Source organism: Cupressus sempervirens, chromosome 1 (genome assembly GCF_028749045.1).
Source record: "Cupressus sempervirens isolate cs-2001-9-10 chromosome 1, ASM2874904v1, whole genome shotgun sequence".
NCBI lineage: Eukaryota > Viridiplantae > Streptophyta > Pinopsida > Cupressales > Cupressaceae > Cupressus > Cupressus sempervirens.
Genome location: NC_143118.1, coordinates 790,736,574 through 790,746,729, shown reverse-complemented (window position 1 = coordinate 790,746,729; position 10,156 = coordinate 790,736,574).

The following is a 10,156-nucleotide window of genomic DNA, read 5'->3' as shown; positions in this document are numbered from 1 at the left end:
CCCAATGGGTACAACCATGGATAACCTTGACAAAATAGCTAAAATTTTTGTGAATCACTTTCATAATATATTAAATAATTATTATTGCTTGAATTTGGTAGCTCAAACAAAAATGCTTGAAGCCATACCTAGAGTGGTCTCTTTAGAAGATAATAAAGCATTAAATAGTCCTATATCCTTGTAAGAAGTTAGAATTGTGTTATTCAACATGAACCCTAACAAATCTTCAAGTCCAGATGGATTCCAAGCTTTCTTCTACCAAAAATGTTGGGACATTATTGGTTTTTATTTGTGGAAATCCATTGAAGCATCAAGGAATGGTGGATTAATTTTATCTGAAATTAATAACACCTTTCCCACCTTGATCCCCAAAAAAGATGATCCTGAATACCCAGGAGATTTCAGACCTATAGCTCTCTGTAATAACATTTATAAAATAATGTCTAAAATCTTAGTGAATCATCTTAAACTGATTCTCCCCAAGATTATATCAAAAGAAAAAATAGGCTTTGTTCTAGGTAGATCAATCCTAGATGGTATACTCATTATACAAGAAACTCTACACTCAGCCAACAAGAATGAAATGGCAAGCATGTTCATGAAATTAGACATCCAAAAAGCTTATGACATGGTTGACTGGAGGTTTCTATGCAAAATCTTAGAAGCCTTTGGATTCTCACATTAATGGATTAATTTTATCTATCAGTGTATTTCTACAACCAAGATCTGAGTCTTTATTAATGGAACCCCCGAAGGTTTCTTTGATACTTCAAGAGCGATAAGACAAGGAGATCCTCTATCTCTATTCCTTTATATTATTATGGCAGAAGCCTTTGGGAGAGCAGTTACCAAAGCTTATAAAGAGGGGGAAATAAATAGAATTTTAGTAACTAAAAAATGGTCCCAATATTACCTACCAACTATATGCAGATGACACCATTCTTCCAAGTGAAAGCACAACAAACAAGGCCCTAAATATCAAATCTAACATCCAATAGTATATGGAAGCTTCTGGTCAAAAATTGAATGCTACAAAATCTAAAATGTTTTTCATTAATACCAAGCCTAAAAAGGAAATACAAATTTGTAACATCATGGGTTACAAAAAAGGCACATTCCCATGCAAATACTTAGGAATAGAGTTTAAAAAAGGCAATAAATCTAGTAAGGCATGGAATATTATTCATGATAAAATGGATGCTAGGATAGGAGGTTGGAAAGATAAATGTCTTACTAAAGCTAGTAAAGTTACCAAGATTAGAGCAGTGTTGTCTACTCTTCCAACATATAAGCTCTCCTGCCTTCCTTTAGCTAAACATACCAATAAGAAGATCAAGGAAAAACTTAGAAGTTTTCTTTGGAATGACTCTGATCACTCTAAAAAGTTGGCCCTCATAAAATGGGACAATGTATGTAAACCAAAGGATTTAGGAGGTTTGGGTATATAAAACTTATGCTGGCACAATGAAGCACTTGGGGCTAAACTTACTTGGCATCTTTTTGAAGAAAGAGAACATGAATGGGCTAAAATCATGTATAACAAATATCTAAATGTAGCTAATCCCTATTCCATCTTTAGAATGGGGACCCTCCCTAAAGGATCTAAAAGATGGAACTTTATAGTTAAAATTTGAGCCCTCATTAGTAAATATCTCACATGGAATGTTGGAAAGGGTGATGAGGCCTTATTCTGGGAAGATTCATGGGATGGGTACCCCCTAGTAGATAGTATGGGGATCCCATAAAGTATTAAATAGCTATTAGTAAAATACTGGGAGTGTAAGGTTAGTGATTATAAAACCAAAAAAAGTGTTGATGGAATCACAAGATGGGAATGGAAATCAATGGAGAATATAGATATAGATCCTACACTAAAACAGGTATTCGAAAAACTAATTCAGAATAGGAAAATTAAGCAATTAGATAGAAATGACAAACTCATATGGACATCATCAAAAGATGGCAAGTATAGTGTCAAAAATGGATATAGAGCTATCATTCATTCCCAAGAATGGGAAGAAGTGGACACTCCTCTTAAACTATGTTGGGATTTGTCCTGTCTGCCAAAGGCAAGTTTCTTTTTATGGCTAGCATTTCAGAATAGGATCCTAACTGCCAATAGGCTACATAAGTTAGGTGTTGAGGGTCCTTCAAGATGTGTGCTCTGTAGGCATGATAGTGAAGACACTAATCACATCTTATATAAATTTCCATAAACACAACCCTGCTAGGAATGGCTCAAACAAATGTTGGGCTGGACCCACCCCATGTTGGTATCCCTTATTGAATTCCTTAAGGGTTGGCTAATAGAAAGTAGTAAAGGTATATACAATAAAATTTGGAATATTTTCCCATCTATCCTAATGTAGGAGATATGGAAAGAAAGGAACAGAAGAATTTTCCATGATCAGGATATGCAGTCAAATAAGACTCTTAAAAAAATTGAAGCTTGTAGAGTGGAGACCTTAAACACTCATCTAAGGAGGAAGGATCATTTTTGAGTTGGGATGGATTAATGAAAAGGAACTAGAAAAACCTAATCAACCCTCTGCTTACTTACAAAAAGAAGAATACACAAGCAAGGGAGAACTGCAGATGGATCCCTCCACCAAGGGGGTGGACCAAGTTAAATTTTGATAGGGCCTCAAGAGGCAATCCCAGTACTATTGAAAGTAGATGTATCATTAATAATGCATCACACAAGTAGATTGCTAGAAGGGCTAAATCCATAGACCCTACAATTAACAATCTCGCTAAACTAGAAGCTCTATAAGAAGGTCTCCAAATTTGCCTAGATTTAGGCTTATCAAAGATTATTATTGAAGGATACTCATAGATAGTTCTAAATTCCATTAGGAAAAGAGTGATGCCTAATTGGGTCCTAAATTTGAAATTGGAAGAAGTACTTAATATTCTAGACCATTTCGCAGATATTCAAATACTCCATATTTTTTGGGAAGGTAACAAAAAGGTAGATCAGTTGGCAAATAAGGGTGTTGATAGCGAAGATTTTTTCATTTTTAATGATTAATAGTCTTTATAGGAACCTCAGGTACATAATTATAGCTCTTAATATTTAATCTTAATCAAACAAATCAAAAAACAATAGCAGCTCCAATTATAATTGGATAATTCAACTAAATCAGACTGACAGAACAATTCAAGTAATTAGGATTTGTATAAATAACACCACCATCATTAGTCTTAAAAAGTCTTAAATAGTCATAACATATCCCAGGTTAACAAGTCTTAAAATACAGATATCTCTTTATTTCTTATTGTATAAACATGTACTCTTAGGCTATACAACAAACACAGGGGGACATAGAGAATAATTAGTAAGGTTCTTAAAAACATATAGTTTTAAAACATAGTTTAAAATAAGAATATAGAAGATATCTCTAAATATATGTAATATTACAACTTCCTCATATAGGAGGAAAGATTTTCAAATTATGATAAGAGCACTTGTATGGATACTAGCCAAGTATTTATAAGGTACTAATCATTTCTAGGATGTGTTGTTATATTGCCACCCTAAAAAACTCTCCTTATATATTTTTCCCCCACTTTTCCCATCATGTAGTGACACTAGGATCTATGAAGTATCTTTGCGATTTGGCACCATGTAGGTGGCATCAGCTGTTGATGTCACTTATCTAGGCTTTTCTAGATCCTTAGCATGTAGATTGTGAATTTCCTATTTATCCTTATTCATTTTTCCTTCTTCGTCAATCTGAGCTAGTTTAAACCCTAAGATGGATACTAATATCAACTTATTCCACACTTTTGAGGTGTAGACCATGGCTTTCTGAGGTAATGTGAAACCTGAGATATGGAACCGATTGTTAAAACCAGTGGATGACATGACTAGAATTATGGTGAGTCATCTCATAGGAGAAGGTATTTTCAACTATGATTTCTCCTAGAGAACTAATAGTGACATTATAGGGGCTTTTATAGGTTTTTTTTCCAGAGCCAAGGTAGAGAAGTGGGTAATGATTAGACTCTACTATAATGTCTTTGACCCAATTTGGTGTGTGGGTCTAGAAGAAGCTATAAAGAGCATTGATGAGAAACTTAGGATTCCTCTTCCAAAAATGTATATGGTGCACCGACCTGGTAGTTTTTATTTGATCATGGTAATTAGGCACCCCTCCCTGGTCATCTGAGAGAATGTGGCTTTTTATAAGGAATGGCCAAAAATGGAAGCTAGGATCCATTTTTTTTTCTAGTGGAGAGGGATTATTAAAGATAGCAGCAAGGTTTGGCTCAAAAATTACCTCAGCATCTTTAAGTCTTATATCCATCTAGGAGTGGAGCTCGACAATCTAGAGGCATTGAAATCTTGTATGCCTAACATGGAAAAATTGAGTAGGGAAAAGAGTGCCTTTGAATTCCCGCCAAATTTCCAAACTAAGAATCCCAAGGATATCGCAGAGATTATCATGGTGCATTGGAAATAGAAGCCTGATTTGGAGGATTTATACATGCAGGAGTTGTTTGGCTATTAAGTGTTGGGTTTCTAGAAGTTTGGTTGGGGGTGTCCCCTATTTTGTTTCCCCTATCCTAATCTTAGCCTTTGGTGTTAGTTTTGTTCCTTATTAGGTCTTTGTCGCCTCCCTTTTAGCCTTGTAGGCTTTTATTTTCAAGATTTTAAGGTGTATATGACACGAGCAAGTATTATATATGTAACTAAGTTCCTTATCTCGGATCAGAATAATATATAATAAGTTTTTTTTTTAGTCTTTGCAATTCCTGAAGGATAATGTTAGGATCTGCATATGGGACAATCTATATATTATCTTGGTTCCCATTTTAGAAGGTGGTTTGTAAGCATGGTAGTAATGTAAATAAGCTCAGGCACTCCATTATCCATAGACCTATGTATATAAGTTCATGTTATCATAAATACATATGAACATTATTTCTACATTAGTTTGATGTTAATAACTTTTGCATTTTATCTCCTTCGAATGAAGTTGCTTGTTAGGATTGAAATGGATAAGGACGAATAATATACTAATGGAATTTACTAAATTAAACTAGGCCCTATTTTTTTTATTAGTTGTGATAGAGGTGGTGTTTTTAGAATATCTTGTTATAAACTAATTATGGAAGCAAAACTGAGCAGATGTAGAGGACCTAATCCATTCTGGGTTGGTGAAATAGAATATTGTACATAACAATTCTCAGAGGCAACTCTAAATAGAACAAACTCACAATATGATATTTAAAGATGATTCAAAATTCTACTTTATGCATGGAATTACTGATCAACAAAATTTCAGTTATTCTCAAATAAAAATTAGGATTTCTATACATATACTTGGTTGAGCAGGACTTAGAATATTTGGCAATGGTTCTTACATAGTTTAAAGAATGTTAGGATCAAGCTTGCATTATTAATGATTATTATGATTAAATTAAGAGAATTCATTTTATATTTTGGACTAACTCCAGCAATGGCTAAGGAAAGTATTTCAGGAATACACTGCCAAGAATCCAAGGATTTCTTAATCAAAGGTTTATAATTAACAGTACCAATGCTCTGTTTAAGTTGTATTATTGATCAACAGGTTTGCAAGGTGTTATTACTCCATGCAAAATTAAAAAAGAGGTACCTTCTAGTTATATAAAGATCTAGACGAATCATTCACTCTCTCCTCGAACAAAGAACTAGCAAAGATCAATATAGGGATTAAAAAAGATTACAAAACTAAGAAAAGGACTCTAGTATTTATTTCTATATTTAAAATAATTTATGAATAATGACAACTGGGGTATGCCCCTTTTAATAATGTAAAAATAAAGGACTCTGGTCCCAGGCAAGACTGGAGGTTTTCTTCTTCATTCTTTCCTACTAGTGCCCATTTGAACAGAGATACTCTATTGTTCCATTTTAATTTTAATATAATCAAGGCTTTGGCCATTGACTAATAAAAAAAAAAGATCAAAAATAAAATCATTTTTATTTTTAAATATATTAAAGAAAATAAAAAATATGATATTTAAATGATTTTTCAACATAGTTTTAATTATAAGACTAAACACAAGATTTATTTGTAAAGATATTTTTATGAAAGTTAACAAAAGATATCAAATCTGATATTAGTCTTTTTTGTCATTAAAAAAAACACACATATTAAATGTTAAATAATGTTAACCTATTTTATATCTTATTATGAACAGAAAAAATAGTCCAAAAATGCATTTGAGTGGCAAAAGACAATCAAATGGAAAAGTCACAGACCTAAGAAAACATCAAATTGGGTTTATTAAAAACTGGAATAAGAATAAGCTATTCTTATTCAATTTTTTTAAGGATTTCCATTATGCTCATTTTGGGGTCAAATTAGGATAGGCAAATTCTAATTCCAATTTTGTATTTTGAAAACAAATGTCAAATTGGTGAATGCAAATATTTAGATTTTCATGTTCCCACCCAATTCTTGCAACCAAATGGGGTCTAACTGGTTAACTTTATTACTGTAGTAGTGAAGATTTGTGGGTGTCATCCCCACCCCAATTTTACCTTCACCTTGGAGGGTTTCTAGGTAAAAAATATTTTGTTATGTGTTTTATCTTTATGCATGTGATAGATCATATTTACATGTTATAGCAAGTTTACATTACAAGTTTTACATGAACAAGTTTATTGATGTATGTGAGTGAATTGGTGAAAAGTTTAAAGTGTTTAAGATTCTTATTCACACCCTCCCCCCCTAGTCTTAGTATTTTTTTTATCATGTTTACACCTCCATCAATCAACAGTTTAGATGAAGTGCAGATGATATTTTGGTGTACCTATCAGACCTTACAACACATGAATAAGATTGATGATGCCATGGGTTTGATTTCTTTGATTGTTTCAGACAACTTATAGTTTCATCTTGATGAGTGCGATGCTCCTTGTGAGATTTGGGCCAAGTTCAAGAACATTTTTTGTACTATCAATGACTTTAGAGAACTTCAGATTGAGGAAGAGCTTGCATCACTTGTACCAAATTCTTTTTCCTCCATTAAGGACTTTTTGGCAATAGTTAAACAATAGAGATCATTATTATAGGGTTGTGGGAAGAACAAGACTGATAGAGAGTGTATCTACCTGATTCTATCAAAGCTTTTAGGAAACTTTCAAATTTTCTCTTCTACCTTCCATTCCACTATGGATTCCTTGGGTCCAAGATTTACCGTGCCCACATTTGAGATATTTTGTGATTACTTGACTAGAGAGAAGGTTAAGCTTTCATAGTTAGACTCTCTAACAAGGTCATAGATCCAGGCATTGGTTTCTCAGACATCTACAAGGAAGCTGAAGTAGAAACTAAAGCCAAAAGTAGATTCAGCTAGTAGTGAGAGTTCCTCCAAGCCATTGCCTAGATCAGATACACAAAAATCCACTCCGAAGGGTAAACCTTCTAAGTCTAGTGAGTCTTCCTCCAAGACTAAGAAGTTTAATGGGGATCCTTGCATTTTTTTTTGCAACAAAGGAAATCTAGTTTCTAGGTGTTGGAAATGTCTTGAGGCTTTAGAGTAGGCCATGCAGCAGCATAATATTACTTCTATGAAGCCACCACCTCCTCCTTCAAGGAAAGGACATGCTCTTTTTGCATGAACTTTGTCTTCTCTTTCTACTTGGATTATTAATTTAGGTGTTTCACACCATATGACATGCTCACCTAATTTGGTTACCTCACTTTTTTAAAGTGTCACTACACATATTGCAGTTGGTGACTCCATACAACTTTCAGTTTCAAGTTCTAGCACTATCTCTTTGGAGGGTGGATCCCTACAAGATGTTCTATTGGTTCTAACCATTCCTACAAACCTCTTGTCTATCTATCAGATTTGTCATTCTAGCTCTGGTAAGATAGTTGAGTTCTCACCACATGATGTGGCTATCTAAGACCTCCACAATCTAATTTGGTTATTTCTACTAGGAGTGTTGATTTACAGTCTCACTTATATAATTTTGATGGCTTCAAGAGATCTGATTCCATAGGTGCTTCTCTTGTTGCTCATGCAGATGCAATGAGAAAACTTTGGCATGAGCATTTTGGCCATGTCAACTACATATATCTACAATAGATGAGTACATAGGAGCTAGTGATTGGGCTACCTCATATATCTTGTGTTAATGGTGTTTTTCAAGGTTGTCCACTTTGAAAACATCATAGAGATCCTTTTTTAGTAGGTAGATCCACATGTGCTAAGGCACCATTGAATTTGATACACAATTATCTTATCTCATTCCCCACTCCATCTTTTTTAGGTGCATGATATGAGCTTACCTTAATAGACAAATTAGCTAAATGCACATGGGTGGACATTTTGAAGTACAAGTCTGATGTCTTTGATTCATTTTGAATCTTTAAGGCATTTGTGGAGTAGTCTAGTCTTTTTGTCAAACATATACACACCAACAATGGAAGGGAATATGTAAATAAATCTTTTAGATATTTTTGTATTGAGAATGGTTTACATCATCGTTCATAGATCCCCATACCCCTCAGCAAAATGGGGTTGCTAAGAGAAAGAAAAAAATATTACATGAGATGGCCAATCATATGATACAGTCTCAAGATATGAGTCCTTTTTGGGCCAAGGCTATCAATTATGACAACTATATTTAGAATTGGATGCCTCACAAGGCATTTCAATATTTGACTCTTAAGGAGACTTGGACTCGTGTCAAGCTCTATGTTTCTACATTCCATATTTTTGGTAGTGAGGCTTAGGCATTTATTCCATAGGCTCAAAGGAAATCCATGGAGAGGAAGAGTTGACCACTCATATTTGTTAGCTATTATGAGGATGTGAAGGTGTACGTGTTATTTGGTCCTGACTCTAGAGAGGTCTTGTTTCAATGAGATTTTCCTCTAATGGAGCCTCCATCACCAACTTCTCCCTGACTTCCTAGTACTTTCTCTTATTGTCTACATGATTATTTATCCTCTAAGGAAGATCTTCATAATGTTCCACCTTCCCCTCCCCCTTGATCTTCTATGAGTGCCCAAGTGGGCTCGTGACAAGTTGATGTAGTTGGACCTATGATAGGAGATCCTTTAGATTATCATCGCACTCGTACTCAAACATCTAGTGTTGGACTATTAATTCATGCCATTTTAGATGATCCATAGATTTATTTACATGTGACAATACACTCAGATTGGGATAGGGCTATGGTTGAGGAGTGCTCTTTTTTTATGAAGAACCACACTTGGGATCTTTGTCCTCTTCCAAAAGGAAGAAAGTTGATTTGGTTTAGGTGGGTATATCATACCAATTATGTTGTAGATGGTTCTATTAATTGGTGCAAGGAATGTATTATTGCAAAGAGTGTGGAGATTATTGATTACTCTGAGAGACCTTTTCTCCTATTACCAAGATAAATTCTATTCATCTTGTCCTCTCTCTTGTAGCTTCTTAGGTATGGACAATATTTCAGATGGATGTGAAGAGTTTCTTTTTACATGGAGACCTACATGGGGAAATCTAAATGAAGAAACATTAGGGTTTTGTGCAGGACTCTTCAATGGTGTGTAGACTTTAGAGGTCCTTATATGGTCTCAAATAAGCCCCTTGGACTTGGTATGAGAAGATGAATTTCTTCTTACTTGTATCACACTTCACACACTATCATTTCAATCCTACAGTGTACATTCAATGTCATGGGGCTGATCTATTGAAACTTGTGCTATATGTTGATGATCTCATTATTATAAGTAGCTCACCCTTTATGATTTAGATTGTTCAACAAGCTTTGGGAGAGAAGTTTGAGATGATAGACCTTGGACTTTTGCACTATTTTTTGGGCTTATAAGTTATTTAGTCTTCGAATGGTATAACCATACACCAACTTAAGTATGCTCTTGATATGCTTCAAAGATTCAACATGCTTGATTTCAAGCTTTCTCCCACACCTTTTCAGTTGAGAGTTGTTTTAGCTACCACTTGCTCTACTCCTAAAATAGATTCCACTTTATATAGAAAACTTGTGGGTAGTTTGTTGTACTTGATGCACACACATCCTGATCTTTCCTTTATAGTTGACCTTGTCTATAGATTCTCACATGATCCTCATGAGAGTCATTGACAAGCTGCCAAATGTATTTTGAGGTACATTCAGGGTGCTACATGTTATGGCATTTTC